The sequence below is a fragment of the Delphinapterus leucas genome, chromosome 11 (assembly GCF_059928025.1).
Source record: "Delphinapterus leucas isolate spDelLeu-1000000601 "Yukka" chromosome 11, BTC_Dleu_Yukka2, whole genome shotgun sequence".
NCBI lineage: Eukaryota > Metazoa > Chordata > Mammalia > Artiodactyla > Monodontidae > Delphinapterus > Delphinapterus leucas.
In genome coordinates this window covers 62,676,902-62,702,502 of record NC_143139.1, presented here as the reverse complement: position 1 = coordinate 62,702,502, position 25,601 = coordinate 62,676,902, and positions in this window count along the sequence as shown.

Here is a 25,601-nt window from a genome sequence, read left to right as displayed (position 1 = left end):
AGTCCAAATGCCCAATGCATTCCTTTTTGTCATTGTAACATAACTATAGCATTTATGTATTTGTATTTATTTTTTGTTGCAGATCTCCTCTTATTTAAATACAAAATATATGAGGGCAAAGGTTTTATTTTATTTTATTCACTCTTGGTATATCCCAAGAGTGTAGAATAATGCCTCACAAAACATATTTGGTGAATGGATGAATGAATAGTACTATGACACATATTAATCAGGGTCTTTGACCTGCTATTTAGAAATCAGCCCACTGTACGTTGACTTCGTTTTTAGCGTTGGCTCTAACATTTAATCTCTTTATTAGCTGTTGACTATAATTTCCTATACCTGCCTCCATTTTATAAACATAAATTCTACGGTTTGAAAATATTTCATTTTCCCCCAGTCTCACAGGAATATGCGATAAAACCAGAAGGAGATTTAGGACCATATAGCATTATATGTACCCTTTCTGTGGCAATACAGTGAATAAATACTTCCAGTTATTTATCCTGCACAAGCCTCCATTCTTTAAACAAACAACCGATAAGAAAAAGGAGACAAGTAGCAAGCTACATCATTTGCCTTGGTTTAATGGACCAGCAGAATCAAATATTAAAATGCTAAAAAGTGTTGAAATGAAATAATAACCTCGCATATCTAGAGAGAGCTTGTGTTTCATTGCTGAAGTTCTAAACCTTAATACAGAGGAATGCCAAATTTCTATTTAGAAAATGATTCTCCGTGACATTTCAGTGAGTTGTCAAATCTATAACATCCAGTGTTTGACTACTGCTAGAGGACGGTGCCTTTCCTGTGGGGTTACACCTCTGTGAGTGGTTAAAAAAGGAAGGGCGAGCTTTCTGCACACGGCACCACTATTTACTGAAGAAGGCTATTTTCGTGCTAAATCATCTGCATGAAACCATATGGTTAGAAGAAAACAGACTGCTAGCCAATATAGAGCATCTCCAGAGGGCACTAGACTGGCATTAGATGCCTGCTGATTTGTTTGCTATTTGAATAGATGCCTTCTTTTTCTTGACTTATTGAAAGAAATTGTGCTTTGGGGCAATAATTCCACTTTAAAAGATAGAACAAAACAGAATCTCTTCAAGTAAGAAATACTTTCCAGTATTTTACATACATTTTTATGTAGACATGAATCTTGATCTCAAGGAATCTACAAGTCAACAGAGGGTAACACATGCACATACAAAACCATAGTGAAATTTTAAAGTGACAAATGCCATATAAAAATTTCAATGTTTCTGGTAAGAAAAAAAAATTAGTGAAAGCATATAACTTGGATTTCCAGCCTCTGGAACTGGAAGAAAATAAAATTTCTGAGTTTTAAGCTATGCCGTCTGTGGTACTTTGTTATGATATACCTAACAAGTTAATAAAATACATAAGAACCCAAAATACTTTCTCTTCTGGAATTAATTAATGAAGATAAACCAAACTGTAGGAGGACAGGTGATTTCTCCTCCTATAAAGACAGCAGTAATCAGAGGGCATTACGTTTGTGGAAAAAAAGTCTCCATTTAGGTATAAAGATAAATATTAAATGTAAGATACAAGAATTTCAGAGAAAAAACAATGATAAATACAAAACAACTAATGTTTGTAATGTACCTTCTCACTGTTGTGGCCTCTCCCGTTACGGAGCACAGGCTCCGGAAGCGCAAGCTCAGTGGCCATGGCTCACGGGCCCAGCCGCTCCGCGGCATGGGGGATCTTCCCGGACCGGGGCACGAACCCGTGTCCCCTGCATCGGCAGGCGGACTTTCAACCACTGCGCCACCAGGGAAGCTCTGTAATGTATTTTTACCAAGACCCTTTTGTTTAATGTTATCAACCTTGTGAAGTGGGTTTGTAGATTTCAGTCTGTCGGTTGGCTTGTCCAATCCACAGAGCTGGGATCTGAACCCAGGCCCCCTAACTATAAATACTATTCTACCATAATGTCACCTCTGTGTGCCAGTTCCATTGGGTTGAATTTCTTTTGTGTTAATTGCCTTTAGTGAAGTAAATTCAATTTCTTTTAACCTTGGTAAAGACCATGTTCCTTGTAAGCAATGGAAATACTAGCAATCTGTGGTATAACAGGTAAGTTCTTTTATATTTCTAATAATTTTAAATTAATAATTTTGTTCTTATAATGACAATTAATTCAGTTCCCCAAAACACTAAGATCACTCAGCCTTGTGGGTTGTAATCTATGTCTTAAAATCGAATGGCAAAATGTATTATTCACTATTTTAGAATACCCGACATATAATACAGAAATACCTCAGTTATCTAAGCAGAACTGTTACTCTCAGGATGATTATTTCTACATTTATTGTTATGAGGTTACAACTCACTCATTTCAATTTTTGCTATTTTCTATATTGTTGTGTAATAAGAATTGATATTTAGGATGACGGAATTGCAGACTTTCTAACTTCAAATAGCCAATTATATCTAGCGAGCTTTATTTACAAGTCAAAAAAATGGAGATATGAATTTTCATTAAAGTTTTGACCAAAAACATTGAAATTAATAGCACTTTGTATTGTTATATGGTATTTAGCACTTTCTACTTTCACCATAGTTTTATATATATGTGTTTTACCCTCTACTGATTTGTAAATTCTTGAGATCAAGATTTATGTATAATTCACCTTTGCAACCTCACTTTGTCTTCTTTGTAGGTTTCCAATAAATATTTAATTCATGAATGAACTAATTAAAAGCAAAATAGTCTGTGTATCACTCAGACATTAAAGATGTGAATTAAATCAAAATAATCCACTAAGTAATGATTTCATATCAAAGAAAACTTGCACATCAAAATAAGGGTATTTATACCTCAGACAGATTCTAAACAAATGAAGTACTAACACATGGTAGAGTCCTTTCATCTGTGTTAAAAAGATTTTTTATATTAATTTATAAATGGTGTTGATCAAATTTTCATGGCATAAAAAAGTTTTCTTCTTAAGATTTCTGCATTTGGTCTGTGTCTTAAGAAACCAAAATCCATTAGTCTAGCTTACGTATACCATCACCTTGGCACACAGGACCCCCCTGGGATATCTGGAAAGTAACCATTCTCTCCTGCTGTTTCAATTAGCACTCTAGAACACTCATTATCTTTAGTGGAAACTATCTTTGAAATCTTAATGCCCTTCAGCTTGAAATGTGTTTTTCGACAGTTCAGAGGCAAAAGGTTTAGGAGTGAGGGAAGTTATCCCTGCTTTTGAAGATCTCCAAATATGAAGAACCTAAGGAAGAAGTTAACGCCTACTTGACTCATTCTTTTATTGGACTGTAAGGAGAAAGACAGAAATGAATAAGAATTAGTGCTGCCAATGTCATTTTCTTCTTCAGATTTGGGTATACTGTAATGAGAAAGACACAAGGGATAAAATAAGGATCCTCCACTCACATAAACTGGCCCAATTTTTAGGCAAGTACCCCACATGAATTTGAAAACACACGCCATTTACTGAAAGGTGACCTTACTAAGAAAATTAGCAACTACATGCTGTAAAGGCATGAAATGTGTAATAAAACGGTTCTAAAAATACCTTAGTGCAGCCGTCACATTTTCAGGCAGAGGCAACTTGATTAATGCAGGTGAAATCAAGCTTTATCAAGGTCTATTAAAAGCTCATTGCTTTTAAACAAACCTTGTTTTAACCTAAAGATTCGTAGGAATTCTCATCAAAATGTTTTATTTCCCACTAAAAGGTTGTCGGGGATTTTTTTTTTTTGTAGTGCGTGCGTGTGTGTGTGTGTGTGTGTGTGTGTGTGTGTGTGTATCTATTTGTTTGTTTTCTGTTTCCTATAGTTTCATCTGTTGTTGCAAGTGTAGTGTTTTGATAAACAGATAAAGACAATGTGCAGCAACTCACTGGGAGAGGGAAGCCAATTTCTAGAGCCATTTTGTGATAACTGTAATCTCTCCTCATATCTCTTCCCTTGCAATGTTCTTTATGATCGATAAATAAGTTTCTCAATGTTCCTGAGATTGATTGGTTTCATCACAGGCAAGAAATTTATTCGACCTAAGTTCATTGAGTGCTATCCCCAACACAGTTTGGGCTCTGTCTCTCCTTCTATCTCTCTCTCTCCTTCAATAAACATTTTAGGTGAAAGGAGAAAAAACTACACTAAAGGTAATTAAGAACTGTGATAGGTACTTCTTTGCCAAATGTTGACCTCTGGAAAGTAGGGATGTACTTAAAGTTGAGTTTCCAGCTACAAAGAGTGAAGACCTTTATATAAGTGAAAGGTCAACACCTAAGTTGTTGCATCTATAGAGTATCAAATCATCAACCAATACACACTGTTAACACTGATTATTAACAGGTTATACTTTTACAGACCTCTGTTTTACTGGGAAAAATATTCTTGAACTTTCATTCTTTCTCTGTGGAATTATGAGGGGGTAGAAGAGCAACGACTTCCCACTGGCAAGATATTTCTTCTAATATCCTACAGTAATGTTCCCTGGAACATTTTCTTTTGAAATATTCAGCTACTGAAAAAGAGAGCTGGGAATCAGAGCAGATCAGGGAGCTGTACTTTGTGAGGAAGTGAGTGGGTGGTAATCTGATTAGGCAGTCTGGACAGCCAGTTCTGAAACAAAAGTAATGTCACAAAAGAAGCAATTTAATGTTCAAAAGTAAAAAAGAGGAAAACATTATAGGTTCTATAGTTGACATTAGTGCAAGTTTCATTACTTTGAAGTCAAGGTTAACTACCTTTATAAAATATACTATAATGTCTTTCTTTAAAAGAAAAACACAAATTTAAATTATTTTAAGACACTGTGCATGTGTAGGCTCAAGCATTGACATACGTGCTACGGAAGGTCCACTGGATTTTCTTCTGAAAGAAAGGGAAATATTTTATTTCTTGAATTTGAATTTCTGTATCATTCATGCCAGAGAACTTACTGTAAATTCTTATTCTGAGTTTTAGGCACATATAAAGTTGAGGAAAATGTGGTCTTTGATTCAAGGAACATGTAGGCTAAGAGAGAAATTATGGGATACACACATACCCCGTTACCCCGTTTTGTTAAACAAAATACATTAAAAATCATTAGAGGTTACAAAGTGCTATGAATTGAGAGGCGTTTTTTTAAAAAGTTCTTCCTGGAGAAATTAACAAAGGTTTAATTGGGGTAGTAGCTGTTGAAAGGGGCCTTGACATTTGGGCAAAATTTAGATGAGATCAATTGGCAGGTAGGGCTTTGGACAGAGTGAATAACATTAGCAAGAACCCAGAGGAGTGAGAATGTGGGTATCCTGTAAGAGTGAATAATGCAGTCTGACTAGAGAACAGAGTACCGGAAAAAGAAGACAGAAGAGGCAGCTTGATAAAATTCATCCATGTTCTTGAACGCCAAGCCAAAAATTTGGATTTTATTCCTCAAGCAATGAATGAGGATAAGAACTACTATATATTGCATATATTTTTATACCTTCCAAAACCAGTTTTTATGCTATATCATTAAATTTCCCCATCAGCCCCATAAGGTAAGCAATTTATATACAGGAGTCTGTAAATGGGATTCAAGCAATTCCTATTCCAAAGCTCTTTCCTCTACATGGTCGTGAACAACTTTGAAAATTTCATCAAATCTATAAACTTCTTCCCAGAAAAATGTGTATGCAAACATATACATGTATAAAATTTTTCTTACACTTTCAGGGTCTTCACTAATTCTCATTTTCTTTGCCTGTTAGAAACTCTTGCACTATCCGAAGATATCACCCAGTGTAGGAATGCATTTTCTTCTAATTCTATGATCCAGTAATATTTCAAAATGAGAAGATATCAGAGAATGTTAAGGAAGTAAGTTATTGAAAAAGGTCATTATTTTTTCTTATTACAGAATTATGAAGGGGGTATGTACATCAAATGATTAACTAAACAATGTAATAATTTCATCCCAAATTTGGAAATGTTCCTTTTATAAAATAAAAATAGCTTGATCTTAATCCATACCACCCCACAATCATTTCAGTCCCTTGAATGTTTCATTAGCTTTTGTTCTATTTGTCTTAATGCTTTATCTAAAGCTCTCTTGTTTTACCTTTACCCACATGTTCCAATTCAAATGTCAACATTTGTATCAGTTCTCATGTTTCTGCTATTTAGAGGACAAGGCCTTAGGGACAAAATATGTAAATCTGAGTCCCAAATCTATACTTACTCACCGTATGAACCTGGATAAACCACACCTCCAATAAACTCATAAAAATCTCTCAGATCCTTCTTCTTTAAAACGGGGATAATAATTACCCTCCTTCTATCATTTCTAAATGATAGAAACAGTATCACTATTCGATTCATTAACCATTTTAAAAAACCTGTCTTCATAGCATTAAATTTGAGAAGCAAACAAATCATTTTAAAAAGGAAAGAGTTAAAAATAAGAGCTTCCAGTATCATGAAAGAGAAAGACACATAATAAACAGTAACGACATACATAAAATGCTAGGAAGACACAGGCACAGATGAAGAAACAATGACTGAGAGGCCTGGAGTAGTGCAATGAAGAGGTAATCCTTGAGTGGAGTCTTCTGGGAGGTGTTTTCTAGCTAATAATAGCAAGGCTTATTACCGAAGTGATTCTCAATGTAAAACAGCAACTTCCCATTCTCATATAACACATTAGCCCATGGAACAGTGCTTAAGCTTCAGAATAAAAATCTTATGTAAGCAGAAGAGAAATACTGTATCTTGGCTTAAATGCTACTTACTGGTTCATATATATGGTTGTAAAAGACAATACCTTTTCAGTTATATGGAGAAATATTTGCACTTGTCTGAAATTCAGATATCACAAAAAACAGACCATATAAATGATGTTTATAAAACAAGACAAATATGAATTCAGTTTTTTTCCTAGAGTTTGAGATTCCATTATTCTGAATACAAGGGAACAGTCAACAGTTCTCGGCAGTCATCAACTCATGTTAATTTCTTTTCCTTGATTAAAAACTTAATTTTTTCAGATTTTAAAAATTTTCTCTTTGGGAAAATTTTTTTCTCTTTTATTTATCATGAAGTGATCGCATTATTTTAGCACATTCATCAAGAAAATGTATATATACTTTATTAGCAATACAAAAGTAAATGCCTGTATTTGCACATCTGGACATTTCTATGGGGTAGAAAGCATTTGAATCTGCATAAAGTCAAATCTTTGCTATATTTTCCTGAATCAAAATATTTCTGTCAGTTTCTTCAGATAGGTGTGCTGGCAGGTATCACCTTGGTGGGAGGGGAGACTGCAGATGGAGTGGCTAGAGTCAGAGCCAGAGCTGGGGCTTTTCCTGTGCTCAGTGGCTGTCACAGCCCTATCAACAGTGGGGTCAGGTCCCAGGGTGCTGTAGCAGTAGCCCTGAGGGTCGGGCTTTAAGCCCTGAGGATCAGGCTTTAACCCAGGCTCACCAAGAAAAAAAGAGAGAGAACCCAAATAAACAAAAGAAGAAATGAAAGAGGAGAAAATACAACCAATCTCACAGAGATACAAAAAAATCATAATAGAATACTAAGAATAGTTCTATGCCACCAAATTGCACAACCTAGTACAAATGGATAAATTTCTAGAAACTGAATCTTCCAAGACTGAATCAGGAAGAAATAGACAATCTGAACAGACTGATCACTAGCAGTGATATTGAATTAGTAATCAAAAATCTCCCAGCAATCAGAAGTCCAGGATAGGACAGCTTCAAAGGGGGAATTCTACCAAATATGTAAAAAAGAGCTAATACCTACCCTTCTGAAACTATTCCAAAAAACTGACAAGAAGGGTAGACTCCCAAATTTATTCTGAGGCCATGATTACCATGCTACCAAAACCTGACAAAGACACTACAAAAAAAGAAAATTATAGGCCAATATCTCTGATTAATATAGATGCAAAAATCCTCAACAAAATATCAGCAAACCAAATTCAACAATATATAAAAAGGATCATAAACCATGATCAAGTGGGATTTATTCCAGGGATGCAAGGATGGTTAAATATCCACAAATCAATCAACATGATACACCACATTAACAAAACAAAGGATAAAAATCACATGATCATCTCAAAAGATGCAGAAAAAGCATTCAACAAAATGCAACATCCGTTCATAATAAAAACTCTCATCAAAGTTGGTATACAGGGAGCATATCTCAACATAATAAAGGCCATTTATGACAAAACCACAGCCAACATCACACTCAATGGTGAAAAGCTGCAAGCTTTTCCTCTAAAACCAGGAACAAGACAAGGATGCCCACTCTCACAACTTCTATTTAACACAGTAATGGACAATCTAGCCACAGCAATCAGACAAGAAAAAGAAATAAAAGCATCCACATTAGAAGGGAAGAAGTAAAACTGTCACTATTTGCAGATGACATGACACTATATATAGAAAACTCTAAAGCCACCATCAAAAAAACTATTAGAACTAAGAAATGAATTCAGTAAAGTTGCAGGATACAAGATTAATATGCAAAAATGTGTTGATTTTCTATGCACTAATAATGAAACATCAAAAAGAAAAAGCAAGAAAATAATCCCATTTAAAGTCACATCAAAAAGAATAAAATACCTAGGAATAAACTTAACCAAGGAGTTGAAAGACCTATATTCTGAAAACTATAAGACACTGATAAATTAAAGATGATACAAAGAAATGGAAAGATATTCCATGTTCATGGACTGGAAGAATTCATATTTTTAAAATGGACATACTACCCAAAGGAACCTACAGATTTAATGCAATCCTTATCAAAATAACCATGACAATTTTCACAGAACTAGAACAAATAATCCTAAAATTTACATGGAACCACAAAAGACCTCAAATTCCCAAAGCAACCCTGAGAAAAAAAAACAGGCTGGAGGTATATCCCTCCCATTCTTCAGACCATACTACAAAGCTACAGGAATCAAAACAGCATGGTACTGGTACAAAAAGAGACACAAAATCAATGTAACAGAATAGAGAGCCCAAAACTAAACCCATATAGTTGAATATTTTTTTAATAAAAATTTATTAAAGACCTAAATGTATGCCTGGAAACCATAAAACTCCTAGAAGAAAACATAGGAAGAACATTCTTTGACATAAACTGTAGCAATATTTTCTTAGATCTGTCTCCCAAGGCAAAGGAAACAAAAGCAAAAATAAACAAATAGGACCTATTTAAACTTAAAACTTTTGCACAGCAAAGGAAACTATGGACAGAATGAAAATATAACCTACTGAATGGGAGAAAATATTTGCAAAGGATATGACTGATAAGGGGTTAATATCCAAAATATATATACAGCTCATACAACTCAATATCAAAAAACAAACAACCCAATTAAAAAATGGACAGAACTGAATAAACATTTTTCCAAAGAAGACATACAGGTGACCCACAGGTACACGAACAGATGCTCAATGTTGCTAATCATCAGAGAAATGCAAATCAAAACTATAATGGAATATCTAAACTCACATCTGTCAGAATGGCTATCATTAAAAAGACCACAAATAACAAATGTCGGCAAGGATGTGGAGGAAATGGATCCCTTGTATACTGTTGGTGAGAATGTAAGTGGGTGCAGCCACTGTGGAAAACAGTATGGAGTTTCCTCAAAAAAAACACCTAAAATTACTATATGATCCAGCAATTCTACTCCTGGGTATTTATCTGAAGAAAATTAAAACACTAATTCAAAAAGACACATGCACCCCCAATGCTCATAGCAGCATTCTTTACAATAGCCAAGATATGGAAGCAACCTAAGCGTCCTTCAACAGATGAATGGATAAAGAAGCATGCTGAGACTTCCCTGGTGGTCCAGAGGTTGGAACTCTGTGCTTCCAGTGCAGGGGGCACATGTTCAATCCATGGTCGGGAACTAAGATCCCGCATGCCGTGTGGTGCAGCCAAAAAAAAAAGAAGTATGGTATATATATACACAATAGATTATTACTCAGCTATAAAAAAAATGAAATTTTACTATCTGCAGCAACATAGATGGACCTGGAGTGTGCTATGCATAGTGAAATAAGTCAGAGAAAGATAAATACTATCTGTGGAATCTAAAAAATAAAACAAATGAATGAGTATAACAAAACAGAAACAGACTCACAGATACTGGTAGTTACCAATGAGGAGAGGGGAGTGGGGAGAAGCAAGACAGGGGAAGGGGACTGAGAGGTATAAATTACTATGTATAAAGTAAACAAACTACAAGGATATATTGTACAGCACAGGGAATATAGCCAATATTTTATAATAACTTTAAATGAAGTATTATCTATAAAAATATGTAAAACACTATGTTGCACACCTGAACTAATATTATAAATACACTGTACTTCAAAAAAAAAATTATACAGTGTCCATACCACATTATGCTTCACATGCTTACTCAGTGATATTTACTTTAATTTCCTGAATTTGATATTAAATTTTGGTTTCAAACAGATAAGCAAAATAGTAATATCCATGAGATAAAATTTCTAAGTCTCTCTTGTATACTTAGAGTCATATTCACAATATTTGTTAGGCTTTATAACCCGAAATCCACACCTCATCCTCAGCTGTGAAGTCTCCCTCTTTACATAGTCTGTTTTGCTTATTTAAACCTAAGTCTTGGGCTTCCCTGGTGGTACAGTGGTTAAGAATCCACCTGTCAATGCAAGGGACACGGGTTCGAGCTCTGGTCCAGGAAGATCACACATGCCGCAGAACAACTAAGCCCGTGTGCCACAACTACTGAGCCTGCACTCTAGAGCCCGCAAGCCACAACTACTGAGCCCGTGTGCCACAACTACTGAAGCCTGCGCGCCTAGAGCCTGTGCTCCGCAACAAGAGAAGCCTGCGCGCCTAGAGCCTGTGCTCCGCAATGAGAAGCCCGTGCATCGCAACGAAGAGTAGCCCCCGCTCGCTGCAACTAGAGAAAGCCCACGCACAGCAACGAAGACCCAACACAGCCAGCCAAAAATAAATAAAATAAATTTATTTAAAAATAAATAAACCTAAGCCTCAACTGTGATATCTCATCTGATTTTATGTTTATAAATTAATAAAATAACATAATCTACACCAAAACATTTAAGATTGCAAAATGTTCACCCATTATATTAAAGACAAATTAGCCACTGCAGATTAAATGTTGTGAACCAGTCTCACGGCTTAAAAATCAGAGTTTTATTTCATGCAAAGTAGGAAACAACTGTCTAATGAGAGTCAACTTCTAAATCTAAAATTGAGGATAATAAGACAAAGCCCTGCTTTGATAACCTTGAACACTGTGGAGAAAGGAAACAGTTATCTGTCCTTTCCACAACACTGCAGTTATGATAAGCCAGAAAGAGAGCATGACAACGTATATTTTGCACAGGGATGATTTAATAGAGATTTGAAAAATTAAATGTAAATAAAAAGAGGCACACTTCCCCTCATACTACATTGTTTATTTGCAGGCCTGTCATTCTTTTTACTTACTTACTTATTCATTTTCAGTTTCTGAGCTCTTGAGAGTACAGGTTCATGTTTCATATATGTTGTTATAAATCACCAAACACGCTAGCCATGCTCCATAAATATATAGTAAGATAAAGAGGAACACAAACATCACAGCAAAAAAATGAAGTCCACAGTGACTCAGCTTCTCGATTCCCATGTGCCCCTCAATTTCTTTTGGCTCTGATTCAAATTCTCAGGACCTCTGAGATTCTCCCCAAGCAGTAGCTCTTTCCATGTACCTAAGGACTGACTTACCTTCAAGTCCAGTATTTACAAACACTAATATTTACCAAGTATTATAAAATAGCAGCCACTGTTAGTGCTGGATTTTTGAAATAAAACAAAGCTCCCTACTCCACCAAGTGGTAAAAAAAACATATTATTGGAGCTAAATTGATCAACTTTAACATTATGCCCAATCCCATGAAGATAGGGAAATGAGGAAAACTTACGAATACAGAACTGGAGAGAGCGTTTTCCCAGAAAGCAGTCACAGAGATTACTTGGGACTAGAATATTAATGCCAAATTACATGAAGTGATTTCCAGATAAGGAAATAGAGAAGTATGAGAACATGTTCCTCCAAATGTGAAAAAATTTCTCCAAAATTTCCCTATGTTGGGCATAGCTGTGCAAAAATGCACTGGTGATCGATTAAGAAATGTCTATAAAAGTGTGTAAATTCTTCACAGCCCCTTTCACAATTATTATACCAAATATTTATGGCAAAGAGTCAAACTCCTGTGAAATTGTCTCCCTACGTATTTATCTTCAAAATAAATGTTATTAAATAAACAGTCTATTTTAACCCCAAAATATATTGGACTATAGTAAAATTCTGTTATAATAAATAGGTGTGCCTAGTTTTTAGTTGATCTGGAACAGAAATGTACCAAGATTTTATTTGGTAAATTGGCCAATAACAACTTGATCCTAATTTTAATCCTAATGGAGGGACAATCAGATTCTGTCCCTCCCTTCACACTTCAACTTGCCTTTTCCCTTACTCTAAGCATTTAGATACAACTTACTCTTTTATTCTGATTTAGGTTTTCAAAACATAAACATGGTGATTTCCTTTTGGTATGTGTAGCTGAGGCAATTATATATTTAAGGTGAAAAATAGTAAAAGAAATTGGTTTGGAAAACTATAAAGGCATTAACTCCTGTTTGTTTTAGTTCTTATCTCCCTATTTGAGCAAGATATATAATCTCTGTAGATTTTATTATGTTCACACATATGTGGTGCCTCCTTTCACAGCTCATCTTTGTGGGAGGATGCTACATCTATTTAACAAATTTGACCATGTGACTTGTTTGGACCAATGAAATGCGAGTGGGGTGACAGGTATCACTTCTGAACAGTGAGTGCATGGTTTGCATTTTCTTTATTGCCTTTGTCAACTCAATCAATTGGCTGTGTTCCAGAAAATGGCAACTTGATCATGGATCCTAGAATAAAGATAATGTCTGAAGTAAAACCATAGCTGCCTTGAAATGGACATGTAGCATGAAAAAGAAATAAATCTAAATCTTTTTTTTCCTAGTAAACCACTAAAATTTTATAGTTGTTGTTGCCACAGAATTACCTATTCTGTCTGATATACCTTCTTCAATACGCCTTGAAAATAAGTGATTTGTTTTGACAGAGTGACTCGCCATTATTCACATATCAGAACCTCAAACAAATTTTATTCAATAGGATCATTTATCATAAGGAATTAATTTAAGATGAACAAATCATTGGTACTGTGGTTAACAGGACATAGAAATAGTTTTGCTTTAAAAATTCCCTTTGATAAACTGATTTGATCCAACTCTATGAAATAAAATTATCACACCCAAGTTTAATCCATGACTTTGCAATAATGTGAGCTTTTATCTTTTAGAATGTTTTCATACAGAGAAGCAAGAGTGAAGAACATAATTGGTGAAGCCACATATAATTATTCCCCTTTCTGTAAGAAGCACATACATTTAATTTTTTTTTTTTTTCCCTAACAACAACAAAAAAGCACTGCTCCCTGGTCCAACGAGAAAAATCAAACACAGGGAAATGTTCTTTGGTCCAAAGCCCAAATTTCCCACTTCACTTCTCATTTTGTTCTTCAAATGCTGGTACTAAGAAGTGATTTTACAGTGTAAACAGCTCAGTATTCCCTTCATTTCTGGTAGTTGCTAATGACCATTTATTATGACTTATAAGAATTATTTGTTCTATTTTCTGCCACATAACATGTCTGATAGATCATATCCAAACTAAACGGAGGTGCTAGGTGCCATGGCATTAATGGTGTTAAAATTTTAAACCCTTTCATATGCCCAGTCATTCGTGAGGACAAGAAATGTTACTAGCATCAGAAATCCTGAAAAACAGAGAGGAAGGGAGTGGCAAGGGAGAGGGAGAAAGGAAGAGAGGGAGAGGAGAGATAACAGCCATACCAATAAGCTGCTTGGTAGCCTCAGAAGGGAATCAACATGTTTTATTTTATCACCTTTCCTGTTAAAAATATTACAAAGAACTTCAGAATCTACTTTCTGAGAACAATTTGCAATTAGAGAAATCTTCTTTCACACTAAAATATGGATATTCCCAGCTCAATAGGTTTTATAAAATGCCAGGCAACAAAAGAGCAAACTGGACCAGATTAAGAAAATAAAAATATCGAGATATTTTCTCTAATTGTGCTGCACTGTGGAGGCCTTAACTGCATGCTATGTTTAAAAAGATGGTCTGGGCCACCCGTAATTTTCACATTCTATCCTTATATAGTGGATGATCAGTCTTCAAGAAGACCGTGGTAGATGCCCTGCTACACTGGGCAACTAATGTGTGACTGTGGATATGCTCTGTTTTCACATCCGTACCAACACAATATCTTTATTTGCAAGGTCTGTCATTCTGACTTGCCTGTGAGAAATGATTTCCCCTTGAAGAGATAGTCTGTGCTCACATCCCTCGGCCACAAGTCATCAGCCAGGACAGCAAATGGAGGAGGGTCATAACGCCAGGAAAACACAAATATCTTGTCCTAGAAAAAGATATTTTTAGTGATTATCATTCTAAGAAAGGGGAGAAAAAGGAGTTTGAAAACACTCTCAGTTCAGTGAACCATTTCTACCTTTTCTCTTTCCAGAGAAGTGAAATATTCATGAATATAAGCAGTCACTTATAGCAATGCTGTTTCACTGCAGAGTGATAAGCCTTCAGAAGCTCTTCAAAAGCAATTAGGGTAAAGGAAATTTCTTGATCTTCAGGAAATTAGTTGAAATTACAATGATTAGAAGTAAGAAATGTATGTAGAAAAGAAGCCAGACTTCTCTCACTCAAAGGCCAGATAAAAAACAAAACAGAGAAATTTGAAGGATGCTGATTAGACAGTGTTCAGGGCAGCCACAAAAACTTAAAGTCTCAGTTTTGTAAACATGGAAAAAATACCAAAGAAAATAAGTCATCTCAACCCTCAAAAATGTAGTGTATTATTCTGGACTACAGGAGACAAGCTTCCCATTTGGATGATCAAATATAAGATGTCTGCAATAAAGATGTTTTCCTAAGGCAAACTACTATGTAGCCAAGAAAGTATTTTCATATGGCAATATTATTTTCAATAATATCTGAATTGATAAGTATAGCCATTTGGCAAGCATGCCCAATGTCAGCCTAGGTATCAATCTTAGTTGTCCAGGAAAGATAACAGCCCACATGGAACCATCTAAGTGCATTTTCTTTTGTGCTGTCTTTCCAGGAATTATGACCTGCTGGTCTTAAATCCCTAGCCACGGATATGGCATCTAGGAGAAGCTGGCAGATGAAACCTTGAATTGGCAGTTTTCACCTCTGAGATAGGCTTGATTGCCCTGGCCTTTAAATGTCAGGAACTGTGCAGGAAAGGTTGAGACACTGCTCTTAAAGATCTAGCAACACCAAGATCCCCCTGCTGACGAAGAAAAAGCAAATATCTCAATTCTTTCAAAATCTAGAAAATGTATTCTCCTTAAATGACACAAATTTGGCAAACATTTATCACTTTTGTTCTTCAACTTAGAGACAACTATTAGATTTAGTAACTTTCTTAAAGGGAGTCTTTAATCTTTAAAAGTTGTGTCTGAAGCATGTTCTTAAAAAGAGGAAAGTTAAATCTAAGATAAATGGCTCTACCAGAGTTGTAGAGGAAACACTGATAAAGAGTAACTATGAAGAGCTCATAGTCATAAGGAACGTGATATTTTTATCCCTGTTCATCTAGAATATATGTTCCCTCTTATGAAAGCTGCTTTAATGTTTAAAATGGGAAAAAGAAAAGAAATTATATTTATAGAAATGAGAACAAATATAACTCATTAATATTTCCACTGAGCATTTATAGCCATTCTTATAAATGTCCGTAGAAGTAGGATTTTGAACGGAACTTATTTCTCTAGAATAGCACTGTCCACAAGAAATATAATGAGAGCCACATATGCAATTCTAAATTTTCTAATAGCCACGTTGAAGAAAAAGTAAAAAAAAACAAGAGAAATAAATTGTATGTGTGTGTTCTTCCAGATATTTATGTGTATGTGTGTATGGTTTTTTTTTAATTTTTATTGGAGTAGAGATGATTTACAATGTTGTGTTAGTTTCAGGTGTACAGCAAAGTGATTCAGTTATACATATACATGTGTTCATTCTTTTTCAGATTCTTTACCCATATAGGTTATTACAGAATACTGAGTAGAGTTCCCTGTGCTATACAGTAGGTCCTTGTTTGTTATCTATTTTATATATAGTAATGTGTGTAAGTTAATCCCAAGCTCCTAATTCATCCCTTCCCCCCCACAAGAGAAATGAATTTTAATATGGTATTTGAACTAATTTCATTTCAGTAAGTAATCAATATTAAATTTATATTGCATTTGTTTGAAATTTGAATTTAAATGAATTAAAATTAAATTTGAAAGTTAGTTTCAGTTGCCAACGCTACATTTCAAGAGCTCAATAGCCACACATGACTCGTGGCTCCCATACTGGACCATGCAGCCTTGGAACTCTTTAGGTTCAATGTACACTCACATAAAAGTTTAGGAAAGAAAGTCCCAGATCAGGCTAATGAACTTCTCCAGACTTCTTAGCTATAGAGTAATGCAACGTTCAACTAGAGGCTTTCTTTCTAGGCTTACAATGTTAAGTTTGTTGAAGAGATAAGTTTACATCTTACATACTAAAGTAGAACACTTTGAGGGATATCCTTTGTTATTATCTAGTAATTCAGACCTATGAAGACAAACTCATTGATAATGCCATAAAACTCAGATATTTCCACATGGGGCTCGTGATGACATATTCAGCCGCTCTCCAGCCTGGTTAGTAGTAAAGGGCACTCTTAGGACTCACGTTTTGCTCTTTTCCTAAAGGGAGTCAAACATCCAAACTGTCACAGGTCATCTTCTCATAGTTTTGCTTCTCATTTTAGTTGACCACTTGGTTAGTGGTTTTTACCTAAGGTTCTTGTGGCAGGGTCAGCCACATTCCAGAAATAAAGTGCATGTCATGTCATATCCAGATTCTTTTTTAAAGGGTACTTTCAGGCAACTGGCCACAGGCAGAGTCACTTCAGTTAACTCAACTGTAACAGATGAATCTCCCTCACTGTGGGCGCTGTCATCCATCATAAGGCACACCCTGCCCTCTGTAGAAATGATGCATCATCACAGGGCTCAGGGCCATAAAGAGCGAAGAATCACAAGGAATAACACACACACAAAAATGCGTTTGGTCAGCACAGGATAGGCCCACATCAAACAAACACTAAAACTTAGAACCCTCTTCAGATGTGAGTGCCTTTTCCTCAGGAAAATCCTCTTGTTTGAGGCTCACTTTTGTCTGCTGCAAACATGCTTTTGTTGCTTCCTAAAATTAGAAGTCATCCCTTGCCTTCTCAGACCTTATATCCCTTTCATTGAATTATCCTCTATGCCCTGCACTGAACTGGGAACTGTCCCAATGCCTTGTCAAATCCTTTTATTTTTGTTATGAAGCAGGTTCTACCTGAAAAGAGATGCCCATTTGTTGCCAAACTTAATTAAGGAAAGTTGGATCTTTTAAACCAGGAGAAGCATACGAGTTGCTAAATAGCAAAGGGCATTTTCTGGTTTTTCTACAGCACTAAAACAACACCATGTTCTTTCCATCTAAGCAGACAGACAAAACAGAACACTGCTAACCCCTGCTTACACTGTGCACATCATTCGATCATCATTATCCCCATTTAACCGGTGGGGAAATTGAGAGAGTGGAAGATAACTGGAGCTACCTAGTGCTCAGAAACAGGAGCCAAAGCTAGAAGTCATTAACTTTGTCAATTTCCACAGCACAGCTGAGGCACTGGGGTTTTGAAAAAGAACAGATGGTAAGTGAAGGCAAGGACTAAGACAGAGGCCTTCCTTTAGTAACTTGGAAGGCTGTCAGGTGCTATTCTGCATGCTAAATACGAAAGAAATTCCAGACTTTGAGAGCCAGCCATACTGCCTTATATGAGGTTGTAAAAATAGTTCTCATTGGAAAGGGTGGCCCATATTAAAAATGTCCTCAGTGTCCTATTTTCAAGGAGTCTAATTCAAACAAGTTATTTTTAATAGTGGGTGGTCACCTCGGTGCTCTGTTTAAAATGGATTACCCTGAGTAGTAAGCTACAATTGCACTTTTTAGATGAAGTTTCTCTGTATCTCTCATTTTTTTCCTTTAATTCATTTCTATAGAGCATTCAAAAAAAAAATCAAATCCACAGACTAATTCCATCTTTTTTCCCCTGGCAAATAAATTCTATCCCATCAAGGTTTTGCTGTCTCTCCAGAAAATTAGAAAAAAATTTCTCTGTAATGCAAACTTGAAGACCAAGAAGTTTGGACACTTAGCTTTTATGATGTTACTTCCCATGTGCCCACGATGGTTTGCCTCCTTGATACATGAGAATGGGGGTGCTATAAACTATGAGGTATAATTTCCTTCTGCCATATTCTTATCATGGATAATATTGAATTTTAATATTATAATAACTTTATATCCATACTTACAATTAAGATAAATTACTCAACTTGTAGCTACATCCTCTAAAACTTCACTGGCTAATATGGTAGCCACTAGCCACATGTGCCTAAATGCACTTGAAATGCGGCATGTTTGAATGGAGGTGTGCTGTAAATGTAAACTGCACAACGGACTTTGAAGACTCAGTACAAACAAGGAATGCAAAATATCTTATTAATAATTTTTAAGATGGATTACATATTGAAATAATCATTAGGATATATTAGGCTCAATAAAATATATGTTTGAAATTAATTTCACCTAGGTCTTTTTTGGTTTTTACTTTTTTTTAATGTGGCTATCAGAAAATTTAAAACTATAAATGTGGCTCATGTTATATATCTACTGGACAATGCTACTGTAGAGCAGGAGTTGGCAAACGTTACTTGTGAAGGCCCAGATTGTAAATATTTTAGGTTTTGTGGCCATATGCTCTCTGTTTCAATTACTCAACTCTGCCATTACAGAAGGAAATCAGGCACTGACAGCAAATGAATGGGCATGGTTGTGTTCCAATAAAACTTTACTTATGAACACTGAAACTTGAATTTTATATAATTTTCATGTGCCATGAAATATTCTTCTCTTGATTTTTTTCAACCATTTAAAACCGTAAAAATAATTCTTCATGGGTCGTTCAAAAACTAGATGGGGGGGGAAGAGCTTCAAGATGGCAGAAGAGTAAGATGCGGAGATCACCTTCCTCCCCACAGATACACCAGAAATACATCTACATGTGGAACAACTCCTACAGAACACCTACTGGACGCCGGCAGAAGACCTCAGACCTCCCAAAAGGCAAGAAACTCCCCACGTACCTGGGTAGGGCAAAAGAAAAAACACAGACAAAGAATAGGGACGGGACCCGCACCAGTGGGAGGGAGCTGTGAAGGAGGAAATGTTTCCACACACTAGGAAGCCCCTTCGCGGGCGGAGACTGCGGGTGGCGGAGGGGGGAAGCTTCGGAGCCACGGAGGAGAGCGCAGCAACAGGGGTGCGGAGGGCAAAGCAGAGAGATTCCTGCACAGAGGGTCGGTGCTGACCAGCACTCACCAGCCCGAGAGGCTTCTTTGCGCCCCGGGGCGGTCCGGGGCTGGGAGCTGAGGCTCGGGCTTCAGAGGTTGAATCCCAGGGAGAGGACTGGGGTTGGCGGCTTGAACACAGCCTGAAGGGGGCTAGTGCGCCACAGCTGGCCGGGAGGGAGTCCGGGGCAGAGTCTGGAGCTGCCTAAGAAGCAAGAGACTTTTTCTTCCCTCTGTTTCCTGGTGCGCGAGGAGAGGGGATTCAGAGCGCTGCTTAAAGGAGCTCCAAACATGGGTGCGAGCCGCGGCTATCAGCACAGACCACAGAGACGGGCATGGGACGCTAAGGCTGCTGCTGCAGCCACCAAGAAGCCTGTGTGCAAGCAAGCACAGGTCACTCTCCACACCACCCCTCCCAGGAGCCTGTGCAGCCCGGCACTGCCAGGGTCCCGTGATCCAGGGACAGCTTCCCCCGGAGAACGCACGGCGCGCCATAGGCTGGAGCAAAGTCACATTGACCTCTGCAGCTGCAGGCTCGCCCCGCATCCGAACCCCTCCCTCCCCCCGGCCTGAGTGAGCCAGAGCCCCCAAAGCAGCTGCTCCTTTAACCCCGTCCTGTCTGAGCGGGAACATACGCCCTCAGGCGACCTACACTCAGAGGCGGGGCCAGATCCAAAGCTGAAGCCTGGGAGCTGTGAGAACAAAGAAGAGAAAGAGAAATCTCTCCCAGTAGCCTCAGAAGCAGCGAATTAAAGCTCCACAATCAACTTGATGTACCCTGCATCTGTGGAATACATGAATAGACAACGAATCATCCCAAATTGAGGAGGAAGACTTTGGGAGCAAAGATATATTTTTTTCCCCCCTTTTTCTCTTTCTGTGAGTGTGTATGTGTATCCTTCTGTGTGTGGTTTTGTCTGTATAGCTTTGCTTTTACCATTTGTCCTAGGGTTCTGTCTGTCCGGTTTTTCTTTTTTATTTTTTTTTATTACTTAAAAAATTGTTTTCCTTAATAACTATTTCTTTTTTATTTTAAAAATTTTATTTTATTTTACTTTATTTTATTTTCTTATTTCTTTCTTTTTCTCCCTTTTATTCTGAACCGTGTAGAGGACAGGCTCTCGGTGCTCCAGCCAGGCATCAGGGCTGTGCCTCTGAGGTGGGAGAGCCAAGTTCAGGACACTGGTCCACAAGAGACCTCCCAGCTCCACGTAGTATCAAACAGCGAAAATCTCCCAGAGATCTCCATCTCAATGCCAAGACCCAGCTCCACTCAACGATGAGCAGGCTATAGTGCTGAACACCCTATGCCAAACAACTAGCAAAACATAAACACAACCCCATCCATTAGCACAGAGGCTGCCTAAAATCATAATACAGCCACAGACACCCCAAAACACACCACCAGATGTGGACCTGCCCACCAGAAAGACAAGATCCAGCCTCATCCAACAGAACACAGGCACTAGTACCCTCCACAAGGAAGCCTACACAACCCACTGAACCAACCTTAGCCACTGGGGACAGACATCAAAAACAACAGGAACTACGAACCTGCAGTCTGCAAAAAGGAGACCCCAAACACAGTAAGTTAAGCAAAATGAGAAGACAGAAAAACACACAGCAGATGAAGGAGCAAGGCAATAACCCACCAGACCTAACAAATGAAGAGAAAATAGGCAGTCTACCTGAAAAAGAACTCAGAATAGTAAAGATGATCCAAAATCTTGGAAATAGAATAAATGCAAGAAATGTTTAACAAGGACCTAGAAGAACTGAAGAGCAAACAGTGATGAACAAGACAATAAATGAAATTAAAAATTCTCTGGAAGGGATCAATAGCAGAATAACTGAGGCAGAAGAACAGATAAGTGACCTCAAAGGTAAAATAGTGGAAATAACTACTGCAGAGCAGAATAAAGAAAAAGAATGAAAAGAACTGAGGACAGTCTCAGAGACCTCTGGGACAACATTAAACACACCAACATTCAAATGGGTCCCAGAAGAAGAAAAGGGAAAGAAAGGGACTGAGAAAATATTTGAAGAGATTATAGTTGAAAACCTCCCTATTATGGGAAAAGAAATAGTTAATCAAGTCCAGGAAGCACAGAGAGTCCCATACAGGATAAATCCAAGGAGAAACATGCCAAGACACATATTAATCAAACTATCAAAAATTAAGTACACAGAACAAATATTAAAAGCAGCAAGGGAAAACAACAAATAATACATAAGGGAATCCCCATAAGGTTAACAGCTGATCTTTCAGCAGAAACTCTACAAGCCAGAAGGGAGTGGCAGGACATATTTAAAATGATGAAGGAGAAAAACCTACAACCAAGATTACTCTGCGCAGCAAGGATCTCATTCAGATTTGATGGAGAAATTAAAACCTTTACAGACAAGCAAAAGCTAAGAGAATTCAGCACCACCAAACCAGCTTTACAACAAATGCTAAAGGAACTTCTCCAGGCAGGAAACACAAGAGAAGGCAAAGACCTACAAAAATAAACCCAAAACAATTAAGAGAATGGTAATAGGAACATACATATCAATAATTACCATAAATGTAAATGGATTAAATGATCCAATCAAAAGACACAGATTGGCTGAATGGACACAAAAACAAGACCCGTATATATGCTGTCTACAAGAGACCCACGTCAGACCTACGGACACATACAGACTGAAAGTGAGGGGATGGAAAAATATATTCAATGCAAATGGAAACCAAGAGAAAGCTGGAGTAGCCATTCTCCTATCAGACAAAATAGACGTTAACACAAAGACTATTACAAGAGACAAATAAAGACACTATATAATGATCAAGGGATCAATCCAAGAAGAAGATATAACAATTGTAAATATTTATGCACCCAACATAAGCACCTCAATACATAAGGCAAATACTAACAACCATAAAAGAGGAAATCGACAGTAACACAATCATAGAGGGGATTTTAACACCCCACTTTCACCAATGGACAGATCATCCAAAATGAAAATGAATAAGGATACACAAGATTTAAATGATACATTAAACAAAATGGACTTAATTGATATTTATAGGACATTCCATCCAAAAACAACAGAATACACATTCTTATCAAGTGCCCATGGAACATTCTCCAGTGTACATCATATCTTGGGCCACAAATCAAGCCTTGGTAAATTTAAGAAAATTGAAATTGTATCAGGTATCTTTTCTGACCACAATGCTATGAGACTAGATATCAATTACAGGAAAAAAATCTGTAAGAAATACAAACACATGGAGGCTAAACAACTCACTACTTAATAACCAAGAGATCACTGAAGAAATCAAAGAGGAAATCAAAAAATACCTAGAAACAAATGAAAATGAAAACACGATGACCCAAAACCTATGGGATGCAGCAAAAGCAGTTCTAAGAGGGAAGTTTATAGCAATACAATCCTACCTTAAGAAACAAGAAACATCTCAAATAAACAACCTAACCTTACTAAAGATGTTAGAGAAAGAACAAACCACAAAGTTAGCAGAAGAAAAGAAATCATAAAGATCAGATCAGAAATAAATGAAAAAGAAATGAAGGAAATGATAGCAAAGATCAATAAAACTAAAAGCTGGTTCTTTGAGAAGATAAACGAAATTGATAAACCATTAGCCAGACTCATCAAGAATAAAAGGGAGATGACTCAAATCAGTAGAATCAGAAGTGAAAAAGGAGAAGTAACAACTGACACTGCAGAAATACAAAGGATCATGAGAGATTACTACAAGCAACTATATGCCAATAAAATGGACAACCTGGAAGAAATGGACAAATTCTTAGAAATGCACAACCTTCCAAGAATGAACCAGGATGAAATACAAAATAAGAACAGACCAATCACAAGCACTGAAATTGAAACTGTGATTAAAAAGCTTCCAACAAACAAAAGCCCAGGACCAGACGGCTTTGCGGGCAAAATCTATCAAACATTTAGAGAAGAGCTAACACCCATACTTCTCAAAGTCTTCCAAAATATAGCAGAGGGAGGAACACTCCCAAACTCATTCTACGAGGCCACCATCACGCTGATACCAAAACCAGACAAAGATGTCACAAAAAAAGAAAACTACAGGCCAATATCACTGATGAACATACATGCAAAAATCCTCAACAAAATACTAGCAAACAGAATCCAACAGCACATTAAAAGAATCATACACTATGATCAAGTGGGGTTTATCCCAGGAACGCAAGGCTTCTTCAATATAAGCAAATCAATCAACGTGATACACCATATTAACAAACTGAAGGAGAAAAACCATACTGTCATCTCAATAGATGCAGAGAAAAATTTCGACAAAATTCAACCCCCATTTATGATAAAAATCCTTCAGGAAGTAGGCATAGAGGAAACTTTCCTCAACATAATAAAGGCCATATATGACAAACCCACAGCCAACATCGTCCTCAATGGTGAAATACTGAAACCATTTCCACTAAGATCAGGAATAAGACAAGGTTGCCCACTCTCACCACTATTATTCAACATAGTTTTGGAAGTTTTAGCCACAACAATCGGAGAAGAAAAAGAAATAAAAGAAATCCAAATCGGAAAAGAAGAAGTAAAGCTGTCACTGTTTGCAGATGACATGATACTATACATAGAGAATCCTAAAGATGCTACCAGAAAACTACTAGAGCTAATCAATGAATTTGGTAAAGTAGCAGGATACAAAATTAATGGGCACAAATTTCTTGCATTCTTACACACTAATGATGGAAAATCTGAAAGTGAAATTAAGAAAACACTCCCATTTACCATTGTAACAAAAAGAATATCTAGGAATAAACCTACCTAAGGAGACAAAAGACCTGTATGCAGAAAACTATAAGACACTGATGAAAGAAATTAAAGATGATACAAATAGATGGAGAGATATACCATGTTTTTGGATTGGAAGAATCAACATTGTGAAAATGACTCTACTACCCAAAGCAATCTACAGAGTCAATGCAATCCCTATCAAACTACCACTGGCATTTTTCACAGAACTCCAACAAAAAGTTTCACAATTTGTATGGAAACACAAAAGACCCCTTAGAGCCAAAGCAAACTTGAGAAAGAAATACGGAGCTGGAGGAATCAGGCTCCCTGACTTCAGACTATACTACAAAGCTACAGTAATCGAGACAGTATGGTACTGGCACAGAAATAGAAATATAGATCAATGGAACAGGATAGAAAGCCCAGAGATAAACCCACGCACATATGGTCACCTTGTCTTTGATAAAGGAGGCAAGAATATACAATGGAGAAAAGACAGCCACTTCAATAAGTGGTTCTGGGAAAACTGGACAGCTACATTTAAAAGAATGAAATTAGAACACTCCTTAACACCATACACAAAAATAAACTGAAAATGGATTAAAGACCTAAATATAAGGCCAGACACCAACAAACTCTTAGAGGAAAGCATAGGCAGAACACTCTATGACATAAATCATAGCAAGATCCTTTTTGACCCACCTCCAAGAGAAATGGAAATAAAAACAAAAATAAACAAATGGGACCTAATGAAACTTAAAAGCTTTTGCACAGCAAAGTGAACCATAAACAAGATGAAAAGACAAACCTCAGAATGAGAGAAAATATTTGCAAATAAAGCAACTGACAAAAGATTAATCTCCAAAATTTATAAGCAGCTCATGCAGCTCAATATTAAAAAACCAAACAACCCAATCCAAAAATGGGCAAAAGACCTAAATAGACATTACTCCAAAGAAGATATACAGATTGCCAACAGACACATGAAAGAATGCTCAACATCATTAATCATTAGAGAAATGCAAATCAAAACTACAATGAGGTATCACCTCACATCAGTCAGAATGGCCATCATCAAAAAATCTACAAACAGTAAATGCTGGAGAGGGTGTGGAGAAAAGGGAACCGTCTTGCACTTTTGGTGGGAATGTAAACTGATACAACCACTATGGAGA